Source organism: Lepidochelys kempii, chromosome 5 (assembly GCF_965140265.1).
Source record: "Lepidochelys kempii isolate rLepKem1 chromosome 5, rLepKem1.hap2, whole genome shotgun sequence".
Classification (NCBI taxonomy): Eukaryota; Metazoa; Chordata; order Testudines; family Cheloniidae; genus Lepidochelys; species Lepidochelys kempii.
Genome location: NC_133260.1, coordinates 48720427 through 48732440, shown reverse-complemented (window position 1 = coordinate 48732440; position 12014 = coordinate 48720427). Strand labels below are relative to the sequence as shown.

The window sequence follows — 12014 nt, the reverse complement described above, 5'->3', positions numbered from 1 at the left end:
TCCATCAACACACAAAAAACCCCTTACCCACGCTCTCATCATCTTGATTACCGCAACATTCTTTTCTCTGGCCTCGACAAATGCAGTCTTCTTGCCCCACTCATGTTCACTCAGAATGCTGCTGCAAAGATCGTTTTCCTAGCCTGTTGCTTAGCCATGTCACCACCTCTCTAAGTCCTCTACTGGCTCTCCCTTCTCTATCACATCGAACAATCTGCTAGTCTTCACTTGCTTCACAACCTATCCCCACCCCACGTACCATCTCTCATTTGCTAGCAAAACATTGATTCCCACCTCCAAATGGCCCGTTATGCTGGCCTCCACAACCCATTTTTTAAATTTTCAGTCAAGCGCCTTTATGCTTTCTCCCATGGTGCTCCTCAGACTTGATACGAGTGCCTCATAAATAGCCAGAAAATTACCCCATTATCTACCTGCAAATCCCTCCTCAAAACTCTCCTTTGCTGTGACGTCTCCAGAAAACATGACAACAGTTAAGTTGATAGTTGCCTATCAATGCTGACCAATGTGGTCTCTTTGGGTATGTCTAAACAGCAATTAAACACCCATAAATGGCTTGTGTCAGCTAATTCGAGCTTGCAGGGGGAGGGCTGCAGGGCTGTTTAATTACAGTGTAGACATTCGGACTCAGGACCTCCCCCCACCGGGTCTCAGAGCTCCACAAGCCCAAGTCCTGCAAGCCTGAGTCAGCTGACAGACCAGCCATGGGTGTTTAATTACAGTGTAGACTTGCTCATTATTTCCTTGTATTTCCCCATTGGTCTGTAACCATATGTTATCTCTTGTAAGCTCCTTGGGGCAGGAACTTTTTTTTGTTCTGTGACAGTATAGCACCTTGCACAATGGAGTCCTAGGCCATGACTAGTGCTCCTTGGTGCTCCATAATACAAATAATAAACAACAAAAGTCAATGAGAAAAGGAGATAACTATAGTCTCTCTGTTACAGATGGAGCAATGTGATGGGTTTGGTCATATCCCTATATCCTGTATCTGTGTGATTTGTTTCTTCTTCCTCATTGTTTGCAGCCCCTACTGTCCAGATCGCTTCGCAATTTGGTTCTATCTTCTCTGTTTTTGCCATTGCAACATCTGACAAAGCCATAAAGCAGTACACAAGGGGCTAACAGGATTTGTTTTTTTCATTTGTTTTTAAGTAAAGGTGATCTTGAGTGCTTAAGAGTCCCTATAAGAATCCCTGACTTGACTACAACTAGCAGGAACCATCAATGCTTGGAGATTCCAGATGTTTCCCTATTGTGATAGAAATACCAAAGTAGCACTACATACCAGTTTGGAAACTGCTGCTTTTAAAAGTTGCGCTTTAAAATATATATATATATATATATATATATATATAGTTTGCAGTTCAAATTTGTGGTAGGTTTGTAATCAAGCAGGGTAAGTGAGGGAAAGGTAATCACTGCAAAACAACTAATCTGACAGCTTCATTTTCATATGTGCTAAGTTTCAACACAAAGTTGCCACACATCCTGCAGAACAACTATGCAGTGCCACTCTTCACATTAACCCAGAGTATCCCCTGAAGCAGGAAACAGCTGCAGAGGCTGAAACAGAGAATACAGCCGGTCATAAAAATAAAGGGAAGGTTAACCACCTTTCTATATACAGTGCTATAAAATTCCTCCTGGCCAGAGGCAAAACCCTTTCACCTGTAAAGGGTTAAGAAGCTAAGACAACCTCGCTGGCACCTGACCAAAATGACCAATGAGAAGATAAGAGGGAGGGGGAAACAAAGGGGTTCGTCTGTCTGGGTGATGCTTTTCCCAGGAACAGATCAGGAATGCAGTCTCAGAACTTCTGTTAGTTAGTAAGTAATCTAGCTAGAAATGCGTTAGATTTCCTTTTGTTTAATGGCTGGTAAAATAAGTTGTGCTGAATGGAATGTATATTCCTGTTTTTGTGTCCTTTTGTAACTTAAGGTTTTGCCTAGAGGGATTCTCTATGCTTTGAATCTGATTACCCTGTAAGGTATTTGCCATCCTGATTTTACAGAGGTGATTCTTTTACCTTTTCTTTAATTAAAATTCTTCTTTTAAGAACCTGATTGATTTTTCATTGTTCTTAAGATCCAAGCGTTTGGGTCTGTGTTCACCTGTACAAATTGGTAAGGATTCTTATCAAGCCTTCCTCAGGAAAGGGGGTATAGGGCTTGGGGGGATATTTTGGTGGAAGACATCTCCAAGTGGGCTCTTTCCCTGTTCTTTGTTTAACACGCTTGGTGGTGGCAGCATAGGGTTCAAGGACAAGGCAAAGTTTGTACCTTGGGGAAGTTTTTAACCTAAACTGGTAAGAATAAGCTTAGGGGGTCTTTCATGCAGGTCCCCACATCTGTACCCTAGAGTTCAGAGTGGAGAAGGAACCTTGACACAGCCAGTCTAGACTGTAGCAGCATCAGTAGGTGTTTGCTGTCTATACTATTATTTTAAGGATACGATTTGTCACGGATTCCGTGACTTTAACAGATCTCGATGACTTCTTCGTCTTCATGCTGTGCATGGTGGTGCTCAGGCTTCCATGATTTATTGCTTGTTGTCTGCGTCTTGTCAGTTATTTTTACTAAAAATACCCATGACAAAATCTTAGTCTTCGTTATTGTTAGTTAACTAAATTATCCTAAAATGTGCCTCACTTAGAAGACAGTGCATAAGTGCAGTATTATCTAAAAATATTCAAGCATATAAATTAAAACACCCTATCAATATAAGCGTCACATAAGGTTAATAATTTATGTTAACGAACATTTACCTATGACTCATCATTATTGCTAGCCATTGGTTTCAATGGATTATTTGTATATGGTGTCAATAATTTATATTCTCATTAATAAAGAGATAAATGTGGCTCAAGAACTTGAATGGCTAAAGATTTTATTTTAAGAACATAATCCAATTGAGTTAGCATTCCTAAAACTCTAGTTCAATACTCATTCTAAGTATCACATTAAGAATAATAAGAATTTGAAACATACTGTAGCTGAAGTATGGCACTCTTCAGAACAGTACTAGACAAATACCTGCGACATTATTATTATAGTCACTCCTATAGGTTGACAGGTAGGTAAAATATTGTGTTAAAGAGAGAACTGAATCTGAAAGTTATCTGATTCTGTTATCTATAGTAAGAATTTGCTGATATAGAAAGTTATCATTTGTACACATTGAAAATATTGGTGTTCCCCAGGGATCAGGACTGATGGTGTCCAATGTATTTATTAATGATCAAAAAAACAAGATGAATTGCATGGCACTCAGATACGATGATGATGAGATCCATTTAAAACAAGATGGCAAAATTTGCTAGCAACACAACTATTTAGATTAATCAAAAGTAGGGAGGATCAGGAACTCCAGAAGAATTTAAGCAAGCCTACGTAACTGGGTAGCAAAGAAAGAGAAGGTAGTTTAAAAGATAAAAGGAAAGACATATGAGAAGGAAGCCAGAGACACCAGCTATTGCGTTCAAAGAGGACTGTGCAATCAGTGGCATGAAATACATTGCACTTAGGCAGAGAGAATAAACATGACGAGGAAACCACTGCCAGCAGAGCAGAGGTGGTCCCAGACCATTCTGACAGGAGTAGTTTCAGGTTATAGTATCACTGGGATCAGTTAAAAGACAAATACTTTATAGCAATAGGCTGGAAGCAAATAAGATGTTAGGCTTAAGCAGAGGATATAGAATACTACAGAAGAATTTATAATGCCCCTACTGAACACCAATGATACAGTAGATCCTCAAAGTTACAAGCTGATGTATCAACCACATCCTTCATTTGGAACCAGAAGTATGCAATCAGACAGCAGCAGAGACCAAAAAAAAACATTTAAAAAAGCAAATACAGTACAGTACTGTGTTAAATGTAAACTACTAAGAAAATAAAGGAAAAGTTTAAAAAAATTTGACAAGGTAAAGAAACTGTTTCTATGCTTGTTTCATTTAAATTAAGATGCTTAAAAGCAGCATTTTTCTTCTGCATAGTAAAGCCCTATTAAGTCAATGTTCAGTTGTAAACTTTTGAAGAACAACCATAACGTTTTGTTCAGAGTTACGGACAACCTCCATTCCCGAGGTATTCATAACTCTGAGGTTCTATTGAACATTTGCACCTTTAATGCTGTATTGTATTGTTGTCCTTTTGTTTCAAGGATCACATAATGTAAGAAAGGTAGAAGTGAAACATGAGCAGGAACAAACACTCATGAAGTGTCTACACTAGTGTTTACAAAAATGTTAGTTAACACTTATTAACTGACAACCATTTAACATGTTACAACACAAACAAAAACTCTAGACAAGACTGGTGATAATCTGTTTGTTTGGTAGGTGAAAGGAATTCATGTACAAACCTCTCCCTACTATATCCCAACTTTCTCTTCATTATTCATTCTGGAACTCTCCTAGAGTCCCACACTCCTTTGTGGGTGTCCGATGCTCTCTTTCCCAAGCCTGTGTTTTGTATCACTAATTTAAGCTACTCCGACATTTCATAATTGTTTAACCTCTCCTGGTCCTATTCCAGGGTGAAGATGGGCTCTCAAGCTACAAAGTATCGTCAGACATTCAAAAATGATTGAACGGTTTAAGTTAGAGCAAAGCTGACACCCCCTTCCCTGCAAGGCTACAGCTGCTCATTTGCACTTGGGGGATGGCTTTAAGCAGCTGAAGCATGCTGCATACACCACTGCTCAAAACAAGATACTGTAGTACACGGACTATCAGTCTGTTCCAATATCAGCGTTACCAACTCTCATGATTTTCTCTCCAGTCTTGTGATTATTTGGTATTTTTATTAAAGCTCCAGTTTGTGGAATCAGATTTTTAACCAGAGAATCTTTGTTTTCATTAAAAAAGTTAAAAGTTTCTAGCCCTTAAGCCTTCAGAGAGAAGCTGGATATCATGAACCCTAAAATGCCAATACCATAACGCCAAAAAAAAAAAAATCCTGTATTTTTGGAATTTCGTGATTTCTAAGCCAATCTCAGAATTTTTGAGCCCTCCTTTGGGCTGGCAATGCTGCAATACAGCAGTTGTTACGCTGCTGCTGTGATGAACAACTAATACGCACTTGAGGCTCTCTGATGAAGTTTTTTTTTTAATCAATTTAGAAATCACCCAAGTTCCAATAGAAGAGTAAGTTTATTGGTTAATTTCCACCAAAGCTTTGATAACTGCCATTCACTAGAAAGCGTTTATCCTCTAAACTCCCTTGCTGAGTGTGTGTAGAATTACAAAGAGCCAGACAACTGATTTGTCTTCTAGTAACACATCAGAATGTACTAATAAAACACCTGCACATGTGACAGCCTGTGTACAAAAGTATAAACTAACTATGGTTAGTACAGCATTCGATACCGGCCCCTGAAGTTATAATGGTAAATAATCACATCTATGTGAAGTTTTCAAATAAGACACATTCTTCTAGCATTGCTCCAGGAGCTACTGATTTGATGAAGTTTCCACCCTTCCTAGTTATGTAAATTCCCCCCCCCAATGATTGCACAGGATTAAAGAAACTTGATAAAACATGTTAATGAAGCATATCTGTCACCTTTATTTTATTTGACTTCATGAAAGCTAGCAAATATCAACAGCAGTGTCAAGTTCTGTTCATCCTTACCCAGAGCTGGCAATTGTAGCCATGCAAGCACAGGGGTCTGCCCACATGGATGCAATTGGAAGACCTGGTCCCATGTTACTACAATATGAACCTCTTATTAAAGTCTCATTTTACTATTAAAACTACATAGCAGCCATAAAGGAGACAGATAAAACTACACTATTTGGTAGTACAAGCAAAGACGTAGAATACTAAATGACAGTTCACTATAAAGTCCACTCACTAGACTCATAGCACAAGGGGTTCAATTTTTATTTATAAAAAATAAAATTCCCAATTATTTTCAAAATACAGAAAAAAATAAGTTAGTCCTGTCTGTTCTCGCTAATTCTGGAAAAAATTTAAGGCAGCCTTGAAAGTCTCTTACTTTTGAAAAGACTGAGGGAATACATTCCAGGGAGATATTTAAAATCTCTCTTGTTGAAACTGACTCTCAGTTTGAGAGCTCCGAATACAACAAAATGTTAACTTTATTATTTGTAGTCACTAAGTAAGTGTTGGGTGTATTCTGTCATTTAAAAAAAAAAAGTTAGTATGCACAAACAAAACCGCAACGATGCCGGACAATAGTTACCCAGGCATAACTATCCTTTTGTGCCTTCCACTTCAGTAGTTTTTAAAAGGGTGCAAGGGGGGAGAAGTTATCCAGTCCCTCTGCACTGAGAATGGCTTATACCCATAATGACATTCCTCAGAGCAAGAGTTTGGTTTTTGTTTTCTTAATTTACAAACAACTTTATTACCAACTCAATGTTACAATGTGAACACACCAAGGGCCATGCACGGATAATAAAAAGTTCCAGAGATGAGTATGTACCTCACATTATTAAAAGCACACAAGCTATTATCTGCCCCAAATTTTACATTTCACAGACCACAACAGGATGACTAATACTTTTTGGAATTTACTGACTGATAAGATTTGATGACTAGGTTACAACTTTGGGGGAAGGGAAGAAAGCACTTTTCTATGCCAGGGTGAAGGAACGGGGCACGCATATAGTCAAATTACCAAGCTTTTCAAAATATATAAAAGCAAAGGAGCTCAAAATACAGTAAAGTTAAAGTCTGTTTCATTTTAGATCCAAAACTATTAATATTTTAAAATACTTGCCACTATAGTCAGTAATACCTGTGAGTGATCACCACAGCTTTGTATAAAGTAGACACTCCTATTACACCAAACCCTATTACATTTAAGAAGTGATACAAATAAAGCGTGGTTGTACTCTGAAGAATTACTCTGTAAAAGTGTCATCATGAGACTCCATACTTGTCTCTCAATGATTCCAGATCAGTTATAGTCTCTCTCTCTCTCTCTCTCTCTATATATATATATACATACATAACTAAGTGCCAGCCTGGTATACTCAAGAAGGTTCTTTCCAATTTGCAGCTCACTAGTAATAAAAATTCTGCACCCTAAATTCTGCCCTCAGAAATACCTGTGCAACCTTACCTTACATTAGCTTGCACAAATGAAACTGAATAATCAATTCTGTTGACAAACAAGCAAGAAGAGACTCAAGCTTACTCTTTCTGAGTTGTATATTCTTTAGAGTGCTAACAGGAGTAAAAAGATAGCAGATACGACTCAATACACACTTGAAGCAGATTAATGGGTAAACTGCTCATATACTTTTTATATACTTTTCAAAGGAGAACTTCTCTGTGTAGAAGTCGTTAACAAGTGCTCTGAAGGCAACCTTTGAACCACATTTGACTATTGGAGAGATTGAGGGGATTAAGTGGAGAATGTGCATTTTGAAAACTTCTCACTATTCTGTCAGATACATATGGGCTCCCTATGTAACTAAGTGACTTTGGTACTTTTGCTTCCCTAAACAATGGAGACTAGGTAGGGTCACATTGGGGGAAAACGTAATATTAAACACAAGTAATGCCCACAGTTCCAAAGTATCAGGAGGTTTCTACAAAAATGATCAGCAATAAAATAACTATTGTTCAAACAAATAGCTATCATTAGGCTTCAGAGTTAACACAATTTGAGATTAACTGAAGAGTTTACACCTCTTTCAGACATACTGTTTCCAACTAATTGAGATAATGGATAAATTCACATTCACGAAGTTTTTGTTGTAACCATTAAATTAATAAACCAGAAATTATTTTAACTGAAAGTTTAAAATTATACAGAAGCTGATGAAGCAACCCAGAAAAAAGCGTTGGTACAGTCAAGGCTTGGAATAACAAACTGACAATGTACTCAGTTTCTGTATTACAAGGTTGGGGGGGGGGGGAAGAGGTACAGACTACAGTGATCTCCAGTAACCCTTTACCAATCATTCAGTGGAGCAACACTGATTTCATTACGCTGATCATCCTACCATGACAAATACACCAATTAAAAACTGGAATAGATATACCACACTTCAGTAAACAGTGATGTATAATATACCAAAGGGAACACCTGTGTTTACTGGCAGTAGGTAAGAGAAGGGGAAAAAAAAGTTGGACACAAAAACAGAAAGAACAAGCAGTATCAACTAGATAATACTACCTCCCACAGTTGACTCATTTTTTTCAGTGTGCACATGGCTAAGGAGGGAAAGGAATCAAAGCTCATAAGACTTCCAAAATGGCAGTTTCCTATTTGGTGTTATTTTTAAAGACTGGTTTTATTGAGCACTTTACTCTTCAGATATAGTAATTAAAAATAAGTATAATGTACATTACACCTGAGATTTCCTTTAAGGTTGGTAAAAGCCATTGCTCTAAATCTGGCTTCCATGGAGTCATGCCACTTTTCCTCAAGCTGATTTGGTCCTCTACAAGAGGACAATAAGGCCAGACCAGCATAAGTTCTAGCCAAGACCTCTCTTCGCTTTATCAATGATGGCTCATGACAAAGTAAAACATTTTGCTGCGGGGCAAACAAAACACATCCCTCAAAGGTCCATTGTACAATATATACCCTTCACAAAAACCGCCTGGCTGCATCAAATAGTTTGGGCTAGAGATGTGGCCATTTCCTTGGAGCAAAGATAAACTTACATAAAACTTTAACAGTATGCAACATCCACCCCCAGGTGTTAGGGTGGATCCAAGTCCTGTGCAAAAGTAACAAGCCGTAGTGCAGCAGCTGACAAACCTAGCACACCTCCCTCATCTAGGTTAGGAAGTTTCCAGTGGACGGGGGAAGGGGACGGAGAGGGTTTTAAGGCAGGTTGTATAGCCCTCTTTACAATGAAGGATTTTGCTGTGTTTGACTAAGGCCTTTACAGTCGCCCTTGTTTATTCCCACCTATCCAAAAGTGACCTCCATTGATTTTTACTAGTACACCTTGAAACCGCTGCCTTTGCCGAACCCTAACCCTTTAATTCACATGCAGCTGGGGAGAGGGCTCCACGCAGCAGCACCCCGTGCCCCCGTCCCCCGGATTTCCGTGAGGCGGCGGCAGCCCAGGAGGGGGTGGCCGAGCCAGAGGAGGAACAGGCCAAAGAGCAGGGCCGAGAGCCCTTGGGGGGCAGGGAGGCCGGCACACACCTGGTGCGACGGCCCAGCCTAGGGGACGGGAAGACCAGCAGCGCAGCCTCCCCCGTGCCCCGGCCAGCGCCTTGCCCCCACCTGCCTGGCAGGGAGACGAGACGCGCCGCCCCCGGGCTAGCGGCGCCCCCGGCTGCAGGCCGGCCGCAGAGGAGGCCGGGCGGCCGCCTCGCGGCTCAACCCTCCGCGCCAGGCCCGGATGACGGGGGAGGAGGCTGGGAGGCCACCGCGGCAGCCAGGTTAGCGCGAGCCCCCCCTCCCCCGCAGTCGCGGCTCACTCACCTCGGCCGGCCCTTGCCGCTGGGAGCGCGGCGGCGGCGGCGGCGGGACTGGGCGCGCGGGTCGGGGAATGAATGGAGGCTGCAGCGCCCGGCTTCCCCAGCAGCGTCCCGCGTCTCACCTTCTGCCTCCCTCAGCGCCGCTGCCCGGCGCCTGAGCAGCTCGCCCCGGCCGCCCCCCCGCTCCGGCTCCCTTCCCCTCCCCTCCCCTCTGACGCACTGGCTGTGCAACGCCGCGAGCATCGCCCACCCTCGGCTCCCCGGCGCGCGGGGTACCCAGTGCAGCCGCCGCCTCTCTCCCCGCCCGCAAAGGCGGGCGCAAAACAGCGAGACTTCGGGACTAAAGCAAGCCGCCTTCGCACAGCAGCACCGAGGCAAGCGGGGCTGAGCCTCCCTTCTTTACCGAGCATGGGGCAGGGCTGGTGAACGACAATACTGGTCTAACAGACTTATCCGTGCTCAGTTGTTTTTTTTTTTCTCTCCAAAAGACACCGCAGGATCCTGCAATAAGACATGCAAATACTCCCAGTTGAGTACACTCTCGCGGATGGCGTGCGATGCCCTTACTGTCCGCGTGAGCGCCTGCGTTTCAGGGAAATAAAGAGCAGCCACAGAGAAAAGCAGGACAAAGCTTATTGTCAGGGACAGCCCTGCTGATGGTTGATTCATGGTACAAAACTAAACGGTTGTAGCACGATGCAAGCCTTTGCATAGATATTGCAGATAAGACGCATTCTAAATTGACATAGGTGGGAGGTTGGATGGTAAACAGCTAGTTGGGGCCATCCCTTAAAATAAGGGGCAAGTGGTCACCCCTCTTACTGCTGAATGCAGTAATGTTTTATGAAGATACATATTATTACAATAACAGGAAGAGAAGGGCACATACACAGTGGTATTTATCACTTTATAGCAGTTATATTTCCGAAGTGCTGTAACTACTGAAATCTATTCGATTACAAGAGGGTTTCTAAGAGATGGAATGGAAAATTCTCCTTTAAAAAAATATAGGGATTGTCTTAAACAAAGAGCTACTTGTATTCAGGCTTTGTCTAGACTGTGGCCTTTTGATCCTGCAAGTAGATTCAAATAGGTAGAATCTTGAACCATACAGAAACCCATTGGCTCCAATGGGGCTCCTTGTGGATTCAAAGATCCACCCACACAGCTCTGCTTGCAGGATCAGGACTTGATCTTTACTGTCTTTTATCCTTGTGTGTTGGTTGCTGATGTTTGTTACTCCTGCACCGGGAAATTGGAAAATATGCTGCTTTATATAATAGTACAAAGTAAGACTGTGATATTAAGATTGTGGATTTACATCCACAAGTAAGAAAATTTAAAAGTTTCACATAAATATTAATTCGCCTATGTTGTACAGATGTGTGCATCATGATATGCATGCAAAATATGCATATATTCAGTGCAAAAACTATGTTAAAAGAACATTAATGTTACAAAGTCAAGCATTCAAAATGCCAGTATTAAGATTGCCTGTGAAAACTAAATTCAGTCCCTTTGTGTGTATGCATTATATGATCTTTAATTACATGATCACATACTATTTTTTTCCACAGGATCCCTGTCTGATTTAGCGTGGGGGATCAACCTGCTCTGGTGATGAATCAGGCTTATGCAGTGAAGGAAGCTGTTTATGAACTCCCTGCCTCATTTGTTGCACAAGTTGGAAGATATGTCATGAATGAGGCAGGGACCTGCAAGAAGAGAAAATACCGTTTCATGGTGAATGGTGTTCTGGAGAACTGGATTTTATCCCTGACTCCAGCACAGAGTTCCTGTATGATGCTAGGCAAGTCAATTAAACCAAATTTTTCAGAAGTGGTTGCTAATTGTGTATTCCTCATTTTCTGGCTGCCCAGTTTGAGACTGATTGGAGGACTGCTGAGCACTCGGCTGCAAATAGGTCACAGGGAGGTGTGCTTTGAATATATAAAGTGCTATGTACTGTTAAGAACTCTGAACAAAATCAGGGCCAAGGCATCTCAAATTGGGCACCCAAAATTAGTGAACATTTTTTATCTGAATCTCTTTGTGTATGAGTTCCTCATCTGTAAAAAAAAAAAAAAAAAAAAAAAAAAATGGGGGGGGGTGGATAATATTATCCCTTCACCTCACAGAGGTGTGGATATGTTCCCCTTTTGACCAGAGCAGTTAGCTAAAATGTGGGGTCTTGTGGGTTGTTTCCATTAGGAGAAGAATTTGATGAGTCTTGTACATAAAGTCCTGTGTCCCTGAACTCAGTAGGAATCAAAAAACAGTAGACTGTTTATTTGCTCTCAGTTCCATGCTTCTTTTCAGCCAGCAGTCTGCCCAAAAGCTCTCTGTCTTAGCTTTATCTCAAGGTCACGCTACAAGTCCTTCTCTGGATGTGTCCAGGGTTTCCTTGCTGATTTTGCTATGTGCTTCTCTAGTGTTCTGCTCCTTCCCTCTCATACACTTGAAATCTATTTAATCCCGCCCCCTTGCATTTATCAAACTCCCAGAAAACCCCTTGGACTGCATGGCCAAGCCACTGCCCAGGCTTGCATGTGGTCTAGGCCTTGGGCA

The 12014-nt window shown here is 41.5% G+C and overlaps 1 protein-coding gene across 5 annotated transcripts in view; it reads right to left on the bottom strand.

Moving 5' to 3' along the window:
* Positions 1 to 9964, bottom strand: part of FAM169A (family with sequence similarity 169 member A) — a 66834-nt gene extending 56870 nt beyond the window's left edge. For 2 of the 5 annotated variants that reach the window (XM_073344249.1, XM_073344248.1), the window contains exon 1: positions 9451 to 9642. The gene's annotated coding sequence lies outside the window, so the exon portion shown is untranslated. Of the gene's footprint in view, positions 1 to 9168; positions 9389 to 9450; positions 9643 to 9849 lie in introns of those variants that run through there. The other 3 variants (XM_073344252.1, XM_073344251.1, XM_073344250.1) reach the window with 3 other exon arrangements.
* Positions 9965 to 12014: the final 2050 nt, after the last annotated feature.